This window comes from Camelus bactrianus, chromosome 7 (genome assembly GCF_048773025.1).
Source record: "Camelus bactrianus isolate YW-2024 breed Bactrian camel chromosome 7, ASM4877302v1, whole genome shotgun sequence".
NCBI lineage: Eukaryota > Metazoa > Chordata > Mammalia > Artiodactyla > Camelidae > Camelus > Camelus bactrianus.
Genome location: NC_133545.1, coordinates 85,165,690 through 85,186,941, shown reverse-complemented (window position 1 = coordinate 85,186,941; position 21,252 = coordinate 85,165,690). Strand labels below are relative to the sequence as shown.

At 35.7% G+C, this 21,252-nt stretch overlaps 2 long non-coding RNA genes across 3 annotated transcripts; one reads left to right on the top strand and one right to left on the bottom strand.

Annotated features, from left to right (window-relative positions):
• Positions 1-3,445: 3,445 nt before the first annotated feature.
• Positions 3,446-20,753, bottom strand: LOC141578201 (uncharacterized). Of its 2 annotated transcripts, XR_012508321.1 has the most exons (4): positions 18,895-20,753; positions 17,356-17,417; positions 13,523-13,649; positions 3,446-12,591 (listed from the first exon to the last, which is right to left on the bottom strand). It is a non-coding gene; the product is annotated as an uncharacterized LOC141578201 (long non-coding RNA). The 2 variants fall into 2 exon arrangements; XR_012508320.1 differs by having other exon boundaries at positions 17,356-20,753.
• LOC141578202 (uncharacterized) lies at positions 9,760-17,041 on the top strand. The gene is made up of 3 exons (XR_012508322.1): positions 9,760-9,889; positions 12,541-12,641; positions 16,866-17,041. It is a non-coding gene; the product is annotated as an uncharacterized LOC141578202 (long non-coding RNA).
• Positions 20,754-21,252: the final 499 nt, after the last annotated feature.

Sequence of the window (21,252 nt, the reverse complement as noted above, 5' to 3'; positions counted from 1 at the left end):
ACAACTGCAAATCCAGTTTTGATAATAAATAGATGTGAATTAACATGCCTTAAAGAAAATATATGTAATATAAATATAGTATATTAATAATTAGCTAGGCCTAAAATTCCAGGTTAGGAATTTAGGCTCCTGTGGGTGGAGGAAGAAATGAAAGTGTAAAAATTCCCTTTTTCTCAAATGCTTCAGTTTTAATCTTAATTAATTGATTTATAAAATTTTGTTGAAGGATTTTGGGGGGAACTTAAACATAACCATCAGTAGGGTAAAGTTAACATATAGTCTGTCTATATAACTGATGGAAATATATACATAATAATTATTCACATAAATTATAAAATGGTAGGGGTAAAACAAACTATAAAATCATGTTAGATATGATTGGTTTAGCTTTCCTATTCAAAAGTAAAAGTGTTTAAGTTCAATGTAAATCCAATTAAAGGTTATTTGGAAAATGCATATCCAAACAAAATGGCACAAACAAGCTTAAAAAAAACAGAATAAGCAATGATTTATCAGGTGGTTGTAAACAATAAAATAACAAAATATCAAAGGTAGAAATTCTGTTTGCAGAGGTAAAAGAAAATTAAATGGGATAAAAGATTATTACTTTAATTAAAGATGCAGTACACATGAGGACATAATACTAATAAACTCTGTTGATGGCCTTGCAAGTTTAGTAGCTGAGAATTTTGAAGAGAACACTCAGAAGCACCTGCCAATACTTCTCTCCCAGCGTCACCACTACCTTATACTCCGCCCTCTTTCCTGTTGCAGGGGACATGAACATGCCGTGCACAGTGAGGCTGGTGCCTCATCCTGGGTGCCAGCTCTCATGCTCTGTCAGCTACACACAGACAGTGCTGGAATAATTCTGCTCCTGATTTCCCACATCATCACTTTTTTTTCCCACTCTACGCAATCCCCATGCTAGACAATTTCAGCATATAAAAGAAAACAGTTACGTCCCACATTTCCCTCAAATGCTGCCCCATGTCACTCCTCTTATAGCAAAACCCCTGGAAAGAATTTTCAACATATACACTCTCCAGTATCCCTCCTCTCATTCTCTCTTGGACCTGTCTCAAAAAGTTTTCACTCAGTTTCAATGTGTCAGAGAAAATGCTCTTAACCAATGGCATCCTACATTTCTAAACCCCATGATGAATTCTCAACCTTCATTGAACTAATAGGAACAAATGATATCATTGATCAGTCTTTTCTCCTTGAAACAGCTTCTTATCTTGGTTTCCACAACACAACACCCTCCATGCTTACCACCTATATCTCTAGTTTTATCTTCTTAGTTTTTTTCTGCTGGTTCCTTTTCATTTCCGTAATCTGTAAATGTAAGAGTACCCTAAGGTCCTTCTCTTTACTATCTGTGCTTATTTTTATAGATTATTTCATCCAGAGTGTATGCTAGTAACTCCCAAACTTAGCTTAAAATGCTTCTTTCAAGAAAAGACTACATATCTAATGGCCACTTGACATCTCTACTTAAATGTTTAATAGGAATCACAAACTTAACATCTTCAAAACTGAGTTTCTGTTATTTTCACGTTGTATCTGGATTCTCTGAAAATTCCCTTTCCCATTTAATGGCAACTCCATTTTCCGGTTGCTTAGACTAAAACAGTTGAAATCACCCTTGATTCCTCTTTTTATCTCATCACCAAATCAATCCAGAAGCTGTTCTTATGAGTTATATTTTCAGTTCAAGTCTAGAGTCTGAGTACTTCTTCCCGTTTGCACTGTCATCATCGTTGAATAAATCATCATAATTTCTTGCCTGGAAAATAACAACAGTGGCTTAACTGGTTTCCCTGATTCTGTACTTGCCTGGCTACAGTTTATTTTCAACACAGAGGACAGTGTGGTCTTGGTAAAAAAAAAAAAAAAAAAAAAAAATTTCACCACCCCCTGCTAACAACCCTCCAAAGGCCTTTCATCTCAGAGTAAAAGTAGAAGTCATACAATGAAATTGTAACTTGAAATGCTGGATGAAGGCCATCCTTTCCTGCCTCCTTTGATATAACTCTGACGCTATCTGTCATTGACCCTGTTGTCCACTCTGCTCTAGCCATTCTGGCCTCCTCAGAGACACCCGTGGTCTTCAAATCAGTGTCTTTGTATTCAGTCTTCCCTCTCTATGGAATGATCTTTCCCCAAATATCAAAAGAGCTAGCTCTCTCACTTCCCTCAGGCCTAACCCATCAGTTGTCTTTTCATCAAAGTATTCCCTGGCCAGTCTAGGTTAACAATTCGGCTTCTCTTTGACATAATATCACTCTCTTGCCACTTCAGTTTTTTCATCTTAGCACTTCATATTATCTAACATCCTATATTTTATTTAAATATTGGTTTATTTGTTTAGTCAGTTTATTGTCTACTAAGTTCCCCAGATATAGGTCCCTATCAGTTGATCCTAATTAATGGTGTGCAAGAGTTAGCTCATCCAAGCTCACAAGAGCCTGTTGTTAGGTTTTCAGAAGTGTTATGAGCCAGCGCAGCCAGTACTATAAATAGATAAATAATAAATACTATACACTTACAATTAATCATTTTAAAAACAGAAGTATTAAGTACTCTAACTGCTTCCTAAGAATTTTACTATATTTTAGCAATTTCTATGATCTTGAAGTTACTTTAGTCTATTTTATCTATATTGTGGAAATATTCTACCATCAAATCTCATTATTCACAGTAATTATGTTTTATAAAGTCATAATAAGCCCCAAATTAGTGACTACTGAACTATTGCTACCAGGACAAATATAGGGTTAGGGTCCTGTGAGTCTCTGGTCCTGACATTTTCATCGACTAATCAATACATAACCTTGTTTTATGCACGTTTTTGTTTAAGTACACCTATTTAAAATATATTGTTGTCCATTAACGTTACGTTTACAGCCACCAGCACTGTAACTCGTGCCTGGACAGAGCGTATCTAACACACGTATGTTCTCCGTAAGGCACATCACGGCCTTTTTGCACTAGACACTAGACAGCACTTCAGCACTAACCCTGGGGGACATTTTCAACAGCAAAATCACTAACAAAAAGCACAAGAAAACAAAAACCCCCAAACATGTGGCAGTAGAGCACAAAAAGGGCATTTATTTGTAGTACAAGAGCTGAAATAAGAAGGCAAAAACGTCTCCGTGTTCAACCTCAGCTGGGAACATGAGTATCAGGTGACTCACATTTTTGCCATTCTGTGCATATTCATGACTGTCTATGAAAAGAATGTGAGTGTTGATCTGAAGATTACATACAGGTTTTAGCAAGTGGGCTAATTCACAGACACGAAATTGGCAAATCATAGGATCAACTGTATAGTGATGAGCTGAGTCATGTAAAATGCTTCCCCGCTCTGCGTTCAAGGATGTCAAGGTGGTAGTTTTAAACTGTGCATGGTGGAATTATATACAACAGTGAAACTGGCAAATATTGCAAATTAGGTTTTTATTTCTTGTGTGAGTGATCACATAGACTTAAGAAAGTAATGGAAAAAAATACTAATAATATAGACCAAGCTTACATTTGTAGCCATTACACTGTGAATAGCACAAAAACCAAGGAACTATTTTCTTCCAGTAGTTGAAAAACATTATCCAATTAGCAAAGAAGCCACTCATGTTATGGATAATGATGATGTTCCAACATGTTTTTGTTGTTTTACTTTTCATTTTAGTCATTAATGTACACAAAACTATCAGCCAACATTCATGTTGAATCTACTGTTTATCTACACTGATTTGCAATCCTAGTTTGCTTAGGGATTCAATAATTCATCAAAAAATCAATAGAAAAAGGCTTCTCAGAGAATGCCTTGGCTGTATGGAATTTACAACATGGACTATTGTATGCTTCATGATTATTTGCATACTGTCTCTTATACATTCTTCGTAGTGATAAAATTTGTATTAAACACATGTATAAGGCATACAGTTTTCCTTTTCTCTGAGAGCAGTCATGCCTTTATCAGGTACACACAGCACTTCTGACAGTCCACTCTCAGTTTATGCATCCAGTGTACTCCAAGGTCAACTGAGTCACCTCACGCATGTCAAGAAGCCATCTTTGAGAGGTCTGTTTTAAAATGAGTCCCAGTTGGTTCCCTCCTGTGTGGCCCACAAGTGGACCATGGGAAGTCCTGCTGGCAGTGGAAAAGCAGCTCTTTTTCAGTGTATTTTTCTCTCTTCATAGACTGTTTCCCGGAATATAGACCAATCACTCACCCTTCAGCTTTCCTGGGCATGAGTCAGACATCAGTTTAAGGTTTCCCAAACTCTTAGGTGAACATATCACACTTTCTGACTTGTCTCCTTGCAGTTCCTCTTGAGGTGATTTCAAGTGGCGTGAAGTGGAGGGGAAGCACCTTTCTCCCCTTTGCAGGAATGGGAGGAGAAAATTGAATCTATCTAAGTTATAAGATAGCAAATACAGAAAGTAGTTAACAGATATAAATACTATTCTAAGTGAATAAATTCCAAGCTAGTAGAAAATACTGATGAAACAAATGATCTGTTTTAAAATAGAGTAGTACTAAGATTTGGTTAAGAAGGTGTATATAGCTTCAACAGACAGAGAATGATATAAGATTGACCTTTGAAGAAGGCTTCTGGGCCAACTGGTTTTATTTATGAACTACTCACCCCCAAACTAGTTGCTATGCTATAAAATCTATCCAGAGATAGAGTAAGATACCAAGGTAGTTACTGTCTCATGAAAATAACAAAACTTTGATATTAAAACTCATGAAAACTAAGGAAGTAAAATTATAGAATGATGGCACCAATGTACAGATGTAGGAACTCTAAGTGAAATATGGCAAATAAATTCCAATCATTTATAAAAGAATCATTCATCAGGATAAAGTAGTTTTTAATTCAGGACACATAATGATGAAAGTGATAATTACAGTGATGCTGAGGATAGCTAAAACTTACTGAGCATTTACAATGTTCCATGCATTGTTTCAAGCATTTTACATACATCAGATCATTTATTCCAAACAACAAACCATGTATGCTGTATTATCTCCATTTTACAGATGAGACAACTGGTAAGTGAGTAAATATTAAAACATGAACATAAGAAAAAAGCATATCATGTCAGTATAAAAGACATTTGGAAATATTTGAACATTAATTAAATGAAAATGTTTTAACATTAATTAATTAAATGAAACAAATGTATGCCTCTAACATGATTGAAATATCTCAAAATAAGAGTAATATCTTTCTTAGAGGGAAACACCAGCATGAAATTCAAGACAGAGTTATGCTATCTAATTTCTAAAGTTCCCTTATAGAAATAAGGTGTAAAAAAAATGACTACAAATATTTGAAATAGAGGGGAAATATGATTATTTAAAGTCATTGTAGTTAAACACCTAGAGAATGCATGTTAACTTGCTAAAACAGATGTCTAAAAATAAACATTTTGTATTTATCCACAGTAACAGTGATGACAATACCTCAATCACATATAGTAAATTTTTGGTACTTAAAAAAAAATGTCTAGGATCTATGTGAAGAAAGCTATGATCATTTTTGAGTTGAAAGAAAGACTCTCAAGTTCATTTTAAAAATAAATAAGTGCATATAGGCATTAAAAATGAGAGGAATAGAACAGGCTTTTTTTTTTTCTGATAAGGAAACATGTTACAAAGCTAGCGCAATTAAAATCAACTTAAACTCAACAGAAAGTTAGTGGAATAGAATAGATAACCCAGAAACAGATCCCAGGAAAATTTTTCTCAAGTTTAGGGTCCCCAAGGGTCACCTATCAATGTTGCTTAAAATATCCAGTTTCTGGGATCCTATCCAAAAGCATCCTGACTACGTCTGGCACTATTTACGTACAAGCACACAACGAAATTCTGATGCATATAGTCCATGTATTACTTTGATGTGTGATAAAGCAAATACTAAACCCCAACAGAGGAAACATTTCAATAATGTTGGTAAGTATTGCTATGAAAAATTACAGTCTTAAATTATTAAAAGTAAAATACTAATGAATTAAAGAGTTACATATAAAGGAGAAAATAAAAGCTAACGTAAAACATAACCCCATGGCCCCAAATGTTGCATCAAATCGCCCTAGGTGCAAAGGGTCAATTCAGGGGCATCATGGGATGTTTTACAATTTCAGGGGAAGCATAACAATTTTTGACATATATTAGACATGTCACAAGCTGCTAGTTCCAGACACACAGTTTTGTCATTAGATTGATTAGCTACATTTGTTTCATTGGCATCCTTTTTTTTTAATCGTAAGAATAGCTATGATAGAAGCAAATACAGTGTAAAATTCACTGTGTGTCAGGGAGTGTGGTGGATTTCAGTCTGAGATTTGAGAAGGTGTACAGTACTCATTAGACAGACAGGCCCGTTAATAATTGAGGTTATATAAGAATACAATTTTTAAATGTTTTCAATTTATGCGAATCTTTTTTCAAACAGCTATTAGTAGGACATAAATATTTCTTAAATTGTTTGTACCTAATTACTTAGTGGTAGTAGGTATTTTTTTGATGCCAAATACCCTGAAAAAATTACTTAGACATTAAGGGAGCTGTGACCTGAGAGAGTTTATATAACTTATAAGCAGAAGAAAGTATGGGTTACTTTTTAGTTGATCTTTGAAATGGAAGGATTATTTGAGCAATAGAAATAGCAGTGATAACGTTAATAGTAAAACTAATACTTATGTATCAAGTACTTACTATTTAAGATCCTGGGCTTAAAGTTTTATGTGAACTATCCCATTTCTTTATCACAAAGATCTTTTGAGATAGGTTTTGTTTCAATCTCAACTGAGATGTAGAGTAATTAACTTTCCCAAGATGGTATAGCTAGCTGGTATATTAACCCAGGTGTTAAAATATAGTATAATTCTGTATGTAAATATGGCAAACAGTTAATAATACATAAAGAGTTCTCACTGGATGTTTAGAAAAGCACTCAAAAATACCAATGGAAAAATGAATAAAATCCATGAATAGGTAATTCACAAAAGAAATAATGCATAAGAAGTCGATACAGAAGAAAAATAGAAAAATAAACCTTCCTAGTAATACAGTAATTCAAGTTAAAACTGTAAATATTTCAACATCAGATTGAAAGCCCTGTAAGAGCAGCAGTCACAGACTTTTATGTCTGTGTTTGTTATGTATCAGCCATCAATCAATTTTTCAAAAGAATGAGCATTCTGCCTTTTTACCTTATAAAGATTTAAATATTTATTAATTTTCTCCTCAAATAATTATTGAGTGATTTTTTGAACGTCTAATTGTGCTGGTTCTTAGATATAGGAGAGAACAACACAGACATAGCCCTGGCGTGGTGGAAATCATTATCTATGGATGTCAGGATGCTGAGATGCAGTGAGATAGGAATTCTCATACATTGCCATTGGTGGAAGTGCAGCTGGATACAGGCTTTCTGGAAAACACTTTGACAGCATGTGACAAGAGTCTGAAGAGTGACTCACCCTCTAATTCCACTTTTAAGAATCTTTTCCTAAAGACATAGTCAGAAAGACACTAAAAGATTTGCTTTAATGGATCTTCATCATAGCATTATTTAGAGAGCAAAACTTTGAAAGTAGCAATGGTCAATAAGCAGTGAATTGTTAAGTAAATTATGGCAGTCTGTAGGAGACAATATTAGGCAGTCAAGGAAAACCATATTTTTGAAGAGTATTTAATAATGTGGAAAGTATGCTTTGTGATCCAGGAGGGATAAGGCAAACTTTAAAAACTATTATTAATGAATCTTTAAAAATCTCTAAAACTCTAGTAGGAAAAAAAAGGGGCATGCAATTGGAATCCAGCATTAACAGCAACACACACACACACACACACGTGTACACACCCAAACATAGTTTTGGGGAAAAAAAAAAAGATTAGAATATTCAAGGTAGTTATATCTGGGGTTAAGTCTGAGACTATGGGTAACCTAAATTTTTTTTCTCCTGTATTATTTGATAAAGTAACTCTCCATATCTGTGGTTTTGATACCCCTGTATTCAACCAACTGCAGATCAAAAATGTTTGAAGAAAATTTTAGAAAGTTTCAAAAAGCAAAACTTTAATTTGCCTCATCCTGGCAACTATTTATGTATCATTTACATTGTATTTATAACTATTTACATAACATTTATATTGTATTTTGTATTATAATTAACCTAAGTGTTTGGGAGGGTGTGAGTAAGTTACATGCCAATACTGTGACCCTTTGTATAAGGCACTTGAGCATCTGCAGAGTTTGGTATCCACAGGGGTCCTGGAATCAGTCCTCCTGCAGATATCAATGGACTTTAAAAAAAAATTTTTTTTTAAATGTCATTGATTTACAATGTTAGGTTCAGGTGTACAGCAAAGCGATTCAGGTATACATATACAAACATACATATTTTTTCTTTTCATCTTCTTTTCCATTATATGGTATTACAAGAAATTGAATATAGTTCCCTGTACTATACAGTAGGCCCTTGTTGTTTATCTATTTTATATGTACTAATGTGTATCTAGTAGTCCCCAACCCCTAAATTTCCCTTCCCTGCCTTTTTCCCTTTGGTAACCATAGTTTGTTTTCTATGTCCATGAGTCTATTTTTGATTTTTAAATAGAATATGTTATCATTTTTTTAAGATACCACATATTAGTGATAGCATATGGTATTTGTCTTTCCCTGTCTGACTTACTTCACTCAATATAATAATCTCTAGGTCCATCCATGTTGCTGCAAATGACATTATTTCATTCTTTATTATGGCTGAGTAATATTCCATTGCATATGTATACCACATCTTCTTTATCCAGTCATCTGTTGATGGGCATTTAAGTTGTTTCCATTCTTGGGTATCATAAATAGTGCAGCTGTGAACATTGGAGTGCATGTGTCTTTTCAAATTGTACTTTTCTCTGGGTATATGCCTAGGAGTGGGATTGCTAGATCAGACAGTAAGTCTATTTTTAGTTTTTTAAGAAACTTCTATACTGTCCTCCATAGTGGCAGCACCCATTTACATTCCCACCAACAATGTAGGAAGGTTCCTTTTTCTCCACACCCTCTCCAAGAGACTTCTGTACTAAATAAACATTTTGTCCAATGTGCTTGCATTGTTTTCTATAATAAAATAACTTGAATAAAAACAGTACTAAGCAATAACAGTGAGAATTTAATAGAAATATAAATGAGAAATGAATGGTGATAAAAAAAAAATAACTCCGTAATTGTCAGTCAGTTAAGCATATGGCTTTAAAGGTCTTCAAAAGCAGTGAAAATAAGTTTGTTTAAGGCAATAATTTAAAGTATAAAGATACTTATTTATTCAACATTTGTCTATATTTATTGTTTATAAGGTATTATATTATCCAGGTGCTAAGTTAATTAGACAATTATTTTATAATCTAATAAAATAGATTATTTTATAGCTATCAGTATTTTATTGAAGCATATCTAACTAGACAGAGACAATACTCAGTTGGTCTCCAGTTCAGAATGTAACTAAAAGAAAAAAAATGTATATATATATACACATTTTGCCAAAAATAATTATTACATATTTCCCTCAGGGATTCTCAGCCTTCTTTGAAGAAATAGGAGGATATCAGAGTGGGCAAAATGGGTTCAGAATTGCCCAAGAGCAAGGCAAGATCACAGCCAACAAGAATGAGAGTGACGTCACCAACTTAAATCAATGTTTATGATGGTAAAACACCCTACAGGGTGAGGCTGCGATGGGAAAGAAAAGATCAGGAAACCTAAGCAGTTTTTGTATCCTGAGTTATAGTGGACCAACTGGAAAAAGACACATATCAAGGATGCCCAGAGGTAGAGCTAAGCAAAGAGCAGCAAGTCCACAAGCAGAGGTGGGTGAGTCTCTTTAACAAGAAAATGGGCTGAATCGTGAACAGTGTCAGGCTCAACACAAAGCAACTGTAGGCCGAAGTGACATACTTTTAGGTATTTGTTATCTGAGAAATATGGTTCCCACATAAACCTCTATCTCCTTTTGTACCAGAATACAGAACACTCATTATCATCTCTGAATTATGTGTCTTAACACTGAAAATATCCTGTTAAAAGGCAAACTGAGCATGTTAACATTTTTAAGAGTTTATTTGAAAAAAAAAAATAATTTGAATTGGGCAGCATCCCATCTGGCAGATGGAAAGGATCTTCCAAGACCTGTACAAAATAAAACACTACATAGACAGAAGGGAGCAGGAGCTCGGAAGTTATATGCTAGGTAAGAAAGCAGGTTGGTTATTGCGAGGTTACTTTCCTTTAGGGGCTGCTAGGGACCTAGTAGGAAAATTATCTAACCTAGTACACATCAGGTGACTTCTGATTGACTGGTTTAAGATTCCATGTCTGGGAAAGCCCAAACTAATTAAGTCAATTTGGTGACATGGGAGTAGGGCTTAGCATAAGCAACTCAATTTTGGGCCTGCTGTCATGTTATTAACACTTTATTCCCTTTAATAATAATTTTTAAATTTTTTCCTAAACCTTTTTCTATATGAATTATCATTTTTTGTTTTTTGCTAATTTTATCTAATCACTCTATAAACCCCTACCATCACCATCATCTTCATCTCCATTTTGCCCATAAAAAAATCTGTTAAAATTGATCACTCTCGTAAGAAATTAAAACTATGCCAGAAAGTAGAAAAAGATAATACTGTTCATTGCATACAGTGTTCAGGGCAAATCTGGTATGAATTCATCTAGGAATGGAAAACAAAGAAAATGTTAAACTAAGTGAAATTGTCATCTCACACATCTGTCAACAAATAGATTTTTAAAATTATTTTAGAGAAAAAAATTATTGAGGCCATCAGGCAGTACAAATCAGCTCTCTAAACAGGCAAAGAAGATACTGGAATATAGCTGCAGAAGAATAGAATATAAAACAAAGGAATAATAGCCAACTTTGCTTGGTAGATCTAATCTAGAATACTGTGATTTACTTTAAGGTTAAAATTGGGTTACAACTTATGGTTCCACTTTTCTGCAACACTTTCTCTGTGTTACAATGGCTCGTAAAAAGTTTCTTTTTTTCCCTTTTATCAGAACTTCTTAAAATGACATTCCTTTATTGGAAAAACTATTTTCTACCTTACTCAGTTCATTAAAACATTCCCAAGTGGTTTCCTCTACCTTTCCTTTGAATTGTTATTCCGGCTTTTTCTTTTTATTTTTCAATATTCCAAGGGGTTGTTTTTTTTTTTTTTTTTTCTCTACTTAACTTGCTACTTCTTTTTATTTCCCCTTGGGTCTAGTGTTTCACTACATAATCTATTTTTAAATTGATGGCCCATAATCTAAAAGGTTTATAATAAATTTTCTATTCCTAATTTCCAAAGAATACCTTAAGTGAACTTTCTCTTGGGTATAACATCTATTTTAAAATAATAAATCTCAATCAGAACAGTTTTGTGATCAATTTCACTGTGGAAGAATACAGATTCCAACATTTTGTCTTGCTTTTACTGTTGCTTTGAGAACTTTCTCTAACCTTTTATGGAAATGGTAATCTTTAGTGTTTATAACTCAAGTGGTTTGGAGGAAGTTGCAATGAAATGATGATTGTATGCATTTTAAATATATTGATTGAAATAGTAAGAAAATGTTTCAGAGTAGAGAAAACAAAATACAACTACTTTTGAAAAACTTTACTGAATAATTTGTGTAGTTTGTAAGGCTTCCATGTTCTTTTTCTAAAATTCATAAATTTACATTCAGTAGAATTTATACTTTTTTCACCTACATAAGAAGACTTCATGTATTACTGGGAAAGTATAATACAAATAATTTATTTCCTTAGGCCCTTAATACTTTTAAATATGAAAAGAAGTAGATATTGAAAAAGAAATTAGTGAATAGAGATTAGATATTCCAATGTCAAAAATGTGATTTGAAAACGATTTAACTTATATTTTCTTTTTGTAGATATTAACAATTGTAGCTCAAAGTTAAGGTAAAATTCTAGAACTTATTGCTGTCACTGAGAAAGTGATATGTTCCTTTGTTAGATCTTACCACAATCTGAAAGATATTTTCTCAAAAATAATTTTTTTTTTTGCAGCAAGTTATCTTACTGTTTGGATGTTTGCTTATGTGAATTCTTCATGATTCAAATAAAATCATGTCCCCAAAGTTGATTAATAATTCTGTCAGAGGCTGTGATACATCCTTAGCAGAGCTCATAAATCCCGTTTAACACGTTATTAAAATAAAAATGTTTTATAAAAGAATATTGCAGAAAATAATTATAACACTATACTTAAAAGAGAAAAATCATAACATTAAAAATAAGTAGAAAAAGTGGCTACTAGTATTTAAGGAGATAAATACAGACATTAAGTTATGAGGGAAACTTTTTAGAAAAATTATAGGCTTGCGGGTGGGTGGTATTTATTCTTTATTATAACTAAATTTATTTTAACATTGTGTCTTGTTTTGTCTTGTGGTAGTTTGTCTGAAAAAATGCTGGACTCCTCTTGCCTCATTTCAGGGAACCATGCCTTCCGGAGCTCCCGTCACCACACAGGAGCCTGCGGTGATCCTGGTATAGAAAATAGAAGGCGATGGAAGTGATGCGGCGTGACTTCCCAGGTGAGGCTACAAGAAGCCATGCAGCTTTGCGCTGGGCTTTTAGAATACTTGCTTTGGGCAAAGCCAGTCCCCGTTTAAGAAGACCATTCACTCTGAGCCGGACATGGTGTGAGGAAGCCCAGACTAGCCATTTGAATAGGTCATGTAGAAAAGGAAGGAGGGGAGGGCAAGAGGAGGAAGGGGAGAGAGAGAGGTTAACTGGCCAGATCCCTGCTGCTGGCCAAGTCGTCTCAGCCGAAAAGTCAGTTGCGTGCGATGCGAGGCCCACGTGGATGTCTAGCCCTGCTGAGTCTTCAGGAACCCCGGCCCCAGTCACCATTTCTCTGTTCTGCTTGAGACACACCAAGCAAGACAGACTAGCGGAACCCAGTCAACCCACGGACCCCGAGAGGTAATAACAAATCATTGCCTTAAGCTACTAATGTGTGGTTTTTGTTACACAGCAATAGAGAACTAGAAGAGCTTTCTCTTGTTACAGGTATAGTATCAGCAAAAAAACTGCATTTTCTCAACTAAGATGAAAAGAATATAGAGAAAGGAAAATGTTTTATTTATTGGCGATACCAAAGAAAGAAGGAAAGGGGGCTGGCTAGTCAAGAGGTGACGCCTTATTCCCTGAGTGACTGAACTGCTGTCTAGACAGTCCTAAGGGACCATTTTATAGATGCAGCATTGATAAACCAGTTTCCAAAACTTTAAAAGTGGCTCTATTTTGGAAATTAATCTTTTTGATTTATAAACACCACTTTGAAAACTTTTCAGTAAAGACCTAGAGAGTCATAACAAAGGTATAATGTCATTATGTTCTATGATACTCCCTGTGTCAATGACAGGTCATAGATAACCATTGGATATATTTATTTATGTATGCAAATACATACCTTAATGCAGTCATTCTTCAACACAAACATAATCCTGCACCCTAGAGAGATTTTAATGCAGTTCATAAAATTGGAATCAGAAGATTCAATTTAGTCCAACCTCCTTTTTGGGAGACCAGAGCTTTACCTGAAAAAAAGTTGGAATATTACGTGTTGTATTAGAACATAAAATTAAACTCAGCTATCTCGGAGGGCAAGTTCAGGTTTAATAAAAATAAATGTGACTGCTCATTCATTCAAAGAAACATACTCTCACTTTCCTACAGATGCTTCAGTAAAGAGAACACTAATCTAATTATAGTATTTAAAAAAATAAATTGCCTTTGTGCTTGCGGTAAAATAAACAACACAGCTGCAGGGCCTGCCGAGCTTCATTTATTAAAGAAAATACCTTTTGATGATTAACAAAGGCAGGTTTGTTTGAAACATGAATATGCTCACTGAAGTCTCCTGGATGGAGGGGATTTTCAGAAATGGAGGATTTCAATGAATTGAGGAAAATGTAAACCTAGATAATTAGCATTAGATAACTTTTGCTCCTTTTTGATTTATAGTGTTGGCAGGGGTGAAGGGTAGGGGGTAGAAAAGAGTAAAGAACGAAAGGAAAAGATAATGTTGGTTTCCTAAAAAACAATCTAATTATTTTCTGACTTAGGGTTTTTATATAAAGAGCTTTTGGGTAAAATGGCTCAGTCTCTGTAAAATTTTAAAAAGATATTACTACCTCCGTCAGGCACTGGAGATTTTGGCTTTTAATTTGGGGTGAGGTTTAGCCACAGATCCTTGAGCAGGTAAGTCTTACCTATGCTCATCACTATGGGGCCATCAGGACAATAATAATGAGGAAGTTTCTGATAAACTGAGAATTTGGCACAAAATCAGCCTGGATATCATCCAGACCAGGCTGCTTTTGAGCATGAAGGGAGCACACCTAATAATTAATTAATAATTATGCTGGGGCAGTAGGCATAAATTGTCACTGTCCCTGGCAGACCCAGATACATGGTCACCCTACACAGAGAAAACGCTGTTGGTCATTGGCAGGGTCTCCCTGTGGATAAGATTGTAGGACTATTTCTCTCATTCTACAGTTGAGGATACAGATAAGGATCAAATCCTTTGTTCAAAGTCTCACTTTTTATTACTGGCAGAATAGAACACAGGTCTCCTAATGCTCTTCCAAACATACTACAGCCGAAGAACCTCACTACTGGTCTACCTAAAGGCTGACCCTTAGAGAGCTTTCTTTGATCTGTGGATCCACATTACAAAAGATATTCCCAAAATTATAAATGGTAGTACTCAGTGGTTATAGATTAAGCACACGACACCAGATAACTCAGCAAGGATAAATTTATCATATTAGCAACCTATTTCCTTGGAAAGCAAGAAACAAGATTCCAAGGAAATGAGTCATAGGACAGACATTTTTCTGTGAGAGCATCCATGTGAAAGGAGATGCCTTCTTTCCGGCACTCACCACAGGAGCAGCAGGCTAAACACCAGGGTATCCAGAAAGCCATTTCTCCTCTTAGAAAGCACCAGCTACCTTAGAATAACCTTTCTTTAAACACAAAGAACAAAATTTCTACAGCAATTGTTCTTTCACTGTTGTCCTACCGCTCTTCCTGTTGTTTCTTGTTCTCATCTTACAGTTCCATAGTGGCAGTCCTGACAAATCTCTCCTACAGATACTCGAATTTCACTGCAACATATTTGCAAGTGTGAATTAAAGAAACTAAAGGGATCTAAAGCATATGCTACGTCTTTGACCGCAATGCTGGGTTTGTTATGTTCTCATAAACTCCCTTAGAGATGTTTGAGGGAGAAAGTTCACTGTAGGGACACCTGTGGAAACACAGAAGGGAGGCATCGACATGGCTGGGCTCACCTGGAAAAGGTCTTGCAATCTGGTTTCACAAGAACAAAAGCTCCCTGTAAGCAGGCCTTGTGCAAGATGCCTGGCAGATGTGTCAGAAAAGTTTGGAACCAGGAGAGTGGTTCCTTTTAGTTGCCCTGTCCCTGTGGGATCATAGACAGCATAGACTCTCCTAGAAACAAAGTAGGACAATATACATGGAGTACTGCCAACCAGGGAAGCTCACCTGAGCTTTGAGCCCAGAGTTTTTTGGGGTCCCATCATATAGACACGGTTGATTGACCATATGACTGATCTCAGTCTCTGGCTGCTCTGGAAGTCTAGCTGGTACCATGTGGCATAAGATATTCCACCATAAACTACATCCTAAGACTATGTAGAATGATGGCGTAAGTCCAATCAAGGTAAACAAAGACACTCTTATGAGGCAAGGCACTCAAAAGCTTAGAGATGACCTTGCAGGAGCAGAAGCAAAGGCCTAGCCTCTCTTGGGCAGGGTTAATTCTTTATTGCACACCGCTACAGAAGACTTCCTGAGATCTGCTTCAGGACTCCACACTGACCGAGCTCTGCTGTTCCCCCTCCCACCCATCACCCCCCACCCCACACACTCACTACTTCTCCCTGTGTCTTGATCTTTTGGTGCCCCTACCAACTGGTACACTTGGATCAGAAACGTCAGCTCAAGTTTCTAAGAGAAAGAATTAGTCCATTTTATCACCATAGTCTGTGTGGGTGTAAAGATTCATTACTGGCTCCTTTGTGGGCTTCTGACTAACCCAACTAACACTGAGTGTGACTGGCCTTGGATCAGATCACAAGCCTCATGCAGTCAGCTGTGACCAAGAACAATGGATCATTGGTGTTTAACCAATGCAACCCTCATAAGTAACTGTTTTAAATGTCACCATTTGTATAATAAAATGCACGCCTGTCATGAAATATCTGATGTATCGGTGTCATGTATGAAGGACCTAGTATGAACAGCATCTAAATTTAAAACTGATAGTAAGGAGTAGTTTGATTTCCTTGGCCACATAAGAAAACATGTGCTTTTGCTTCATGGCCACGCTGTGGACCATTTGGCTTTGAACCTTGTATATGTGATTTTTACAACCTAGGTTTGCCACAGAGATTCTGAATTGTGCCAATTCAGGACTGAAAATTATTTTGCCACGCAGTAGGCATATCTACCTTTTAATAATTGTTTGCAATGAGAAGAATTGGAAAGTGTATGGCCTACCATGAAATGTCTAAGGTGACATTCATTTTATTTAATAATGATGAAACATGGGTATCCTAGTGTCATCAACTGACTCATGTCACCCTGAAAGTCGTAGGTGGAAGCCCTAATCCCCAGTGTGGCTGTATTTGGAGATCGGGGCTTTGCAACAGGAGGTGATACAGGTATAATGAGGTCATGAGGGTGGGGCCCTAATCTGATAGAACTTATGTCCCTTTCAGAAGAGGAAGAGACACCAGACTTTCTTTCCGCACACCATGGAGGAAAGGGCATGTGAAGATTCAGCAAGAAGGAGACTGTCTGCAAGTTAGGAAGAGAATTCCCACCAGAAACTGAACCTGCCAGACCTTGATCTGAGATGTCTAGTCTTCAGACTGTGATAAATAAATGTCTACTATTTAAGCCACGTGGTTTGTGGTAGTTTAGCATGGTAGCCTGAGCAGACAGATACATCCAAAGTGATGACTAAATAACTGAAAAAAGTCATCTTTATTGACTATGAACTTAATGAATAACTGAATAAATGGAAAAAATGAGAAAAATTAGGATCTGAGCATATTACACTCTAAGAAAAATCGTTTTCATGCTTAGATATAAACTTAAACTTAAAATTTCCCTGTAAAGGACCTAGAAATTTAAGAAGGCTCTGATGTAGCTTAGAGCTATAGAATTTATATAATTTTCTATCACAGACATACTAAGATTTTTTACCTTGAGTGAAGACAATTGGGGATCTTTCATTTGCCACACGTTCTGAACGAGACTGAAGTCATCTGAAGAGCAAAAATCAGTGAAGCAGCAGAAAGCATTAGTGAGTGAGAACAATTCACCATGTGACCATCTGTCCCACATTCTGAATTCAAGAGACTTGGCAAGTCTATAAAAATATCATGCATGAACTTTCCCTAATGGTCATATTTTTTACTGCCAGCTATATTAATTTTCAATTGCATTTCAATAGGGCATTGGTGATAACCAGTTAGACAAATTCAAGATCCTAATGGAGATATATATTATAGGCTTCTTTTTCATATTTAAAGGTAACGTTAAATTTATACCACATTGTTCAGGAATTCATTCATTTATTCTCCACACTTTATGGGTGCTGTGACGCCTCATAAAATTTCCTATTAGCTAGAATCTCCTGCTAAGAAAATAATATGGTGGTTAAGTTAATTTGCATATCTCTACTGCAGATATTTAGATTTGTATTTTTGTGTCTCTATATATATTTTCATGAGTTTTGTAAAGCCTCCTCACTGATAGCAGTGAATTTGAGTAGGAAATCAGATCATGACCTGATATTTTCAATATGATTTGCATATAATTACAGGAAATAGAAGTGACTGACAATTATTTTAGGGGTGTCTGGACAAGTTTTCTGATATAAGAAGCACCTGCAGACCAAGGCACCATCAGTACACGAAGGGACATTTGGGTCCTACACCTCCTCCTGGCCTTCTTGACCAGAACTGGAGATCTAGGAGGAGTGAGGTCACTGTTCAGCGATCAGGAGAGATGATTACACTGATCTGCTCCTCTGCTTGTTTTGAGGCTGTAAGATTTACAAAGGCAGAGACCTGGTCTCTTTTGTTCACCAGAGCCTGAATTTTCTCCACATCTACAGTCATTATTCAAGAAATATTAGTTGAGTCATTGACTGGAAGAAAATGAAACCAAGTGCCATTCCCACTGCTCTGAGAAAGAAAAGGAAAGGAAATAAATGAAGTTGCTAAGAATTCATTGTCTCTAAGCCACCTGTCTTCTCAGCTGGAAAGATCCCTGAGAAAAAGCTCAGGGGTAAGTGCACCATTACAGGACAGTTTGCCACACTCTCTTGAAGGCAGAAAAACAATAGACATTTTTTCTTCTGTAGGTTTCTACATCTTCCTACAAGTTAAAAAAGAAAAGAAAAGAAAAGAAAAAAAAAGGAAAGGAGGCAGAGAACCCTGAGTAGAGAGATTTCAGCCACTTGTAGCAACTTAGGTGGTATAGGGCACCTCAGGCACGGTGGACTTGGAGTGGGGAGTGGCCCTGCCAGGCAGAAAGGGCTGTCTGGGGAGAGTCCTGATGTCAGGATGACGTCAGCCAGCGAGGAGCCTTTTGAAGAGTTAAAGAATGGACTCGGCTGAGAGAGAGAACAAAACATTTCCAGTTTTCAGAACACCGTGGCTGCCTTGACAGAGTTTCCCAGGAGTTACCCTTTATGCCAAAGGAGAGGGAGGAGGTAAAACTCTTCATTTATCTGACCTTTAGATACTGTCTTTTCCAGGGGATCCAGCAACAGAGAGGAGAGACCTAGAATGAGAACAGGAAACCTTTTGCTGCCAGGTAGGAGACAACTGCATAGCTTCAGGGTAGATGAAAATTCATGAGGAAATGGAAAACATTACATAGGAAAACTGAGCCTGCAAACCAGGTATTTCAAAACAAATTTATGATATGAGTGATCATTAAAATTGTTCTGATAATGCTAAAATTTCTAGACGGGACAGGCTTAGAGCACAACAATCTGAACAGAAGAAGGCAACTTGAAGCTGTGTTTCAATAATAATAATAATAATAATAATACAACTTAGATTGCATTTTACAGATAACACAGTAATCTAAAAATGTCCTTATCGACATTTGTAAAATAGTGAGAAAATATAGATTCTCCTTTACAAGGAATATTATTTCTATGTCATGGTTTGAACAATTGATGGTGATGTCATTGATTACTTGTAATAAAAATGAAGGGTGTAAAAGGAACCCTCCTACATTGGTGGGAATGTAGTTTGGTGCAGCTGTTATGGAAAACAGTATGGAGATTCCTCAAAAGACTGAAAATAAAAGTTACCATCTGATCCAGCAGTCCCACTCCTGGGCATATATCCAGAGGGAACCTTAATTCAAAAAGGTATATGCACCCCAATGTTCATAGTAGCACTATTTACAGTAGCCAAGACATGGAAACAACCTAAATGTCCAATAACAAATGACTGGATAAAGAAGTGGTGGTATATTTATACAATGGAATATTACTCGGTCATAAAAAAGGAATAAAATGACACCATTTGCAGCAACATGAATGGACCTGGAGATTGTCATTCTAAGTGAAGTAAGCCAGAAAGAAAAAGAAAAATACTATATGAGATCACTCATATGTGGAATCTAAAAAAGAACATAAATACAAAACAGAAACAGACTCATAGACATAGAAAACAAACTTATGGTTGCCAGGGAGGGAAGGGAATGGGGAGGGATAAATTGAGAGTTTTGAGATTTGCAGATATTAACTACAATATATAAGATAGATAAACAACAAGTTTATACTGTATAGCACAGGGAACTACATTCAATATCTTGTAGTAACTTATGGTGAAAAAGAATATGAAAGCAAATATATGTATGTTCATGTATGACTGAAGAATTATGCTGTACACTAGAAATTGATACAACACTGTACACTGACTATATACTTCAATAAAAAATATTTATACAAAAAAACCCCAAAACAACAACAAAAAAAAACAAAAAAATGAGGGGTATAAACATTTAGTTTTCAAACACTGCTGAAAGCCATGGTTAAATGCAAGTTGGCAGGAAAACAGCAATGTCATGCGAGGAGTTACTTCTAACTAAAATCTGTTAGAAATCAAGATTAAGCATCACTAAATTTACAGTGGAAGTCAAAGTGAAAATGTGGTTTGATTTATGCACTGCTTTCTCAGGAATATCGTCATTGGATACAATGAGGTATAGTGTTATAAGATGTTAAGAAAAGTAAATAAACACACTGGCATAAATATTGGACACTGTGGTGCATGAATACTAAGAACGAAAATATAAGCAGTATAAACATGCTTTAATTAAAGTGTAATGTGATATATTCAATATGCATTAGTCTCCATTCTTTACATAGGCAAGTGGACTGGCTACCCTCCCATCTTTAGGGAGTAAATAGGCCTCTGTCCAACTCACCCCAGGCACTCTGACACAGGAAACCAATGACATTATCCTTAAAGAGTATACAATCTGTCTACCAGCCAAATTCGCAAAGTTCTGCCTCTGGATATTTTCTATACTTCATCTAGTGACCAGTACACATTTATTGAATTGAACTGATTATATTTATGTGTATATACACACATACAATTAGGGTAATTAAAAGAGCCTGATCACTTCATTCTATTAGTGTTTACCTTGTTTAAGTATTTTTTCTTTTTCCTCTTATCTCATTTTTGACCTGGAACAAATCTATTTCTGCAGCTTTAAGCAGAATTGATGTTTACTGGAAAATGTTTCTTTTACCTCCCTCTGTCCAGGCTGATGGAGATTGAAGTCATATACAGGTATATACATAGTTAATCATCATTCTTGTTATCAATTTATGTTGGCCTCAACTATGAATGACCTTATTACTGATAGCATTTAATTTCAGCTAAATGTTTAAAAACAATTCTGGGTTCAGACAAAAACTTTCTTAGAAAATATTTAAGAATGAATAATAATTATGACAACTGTTACTGTGTTTTGAGAGATTAATAAGTTCTTCCAATTGACAAAATCAAGGATATATCTTAGGTAGCTTGATCTTCCAGTAGTTACTAAAATGCTTCAAGTGGA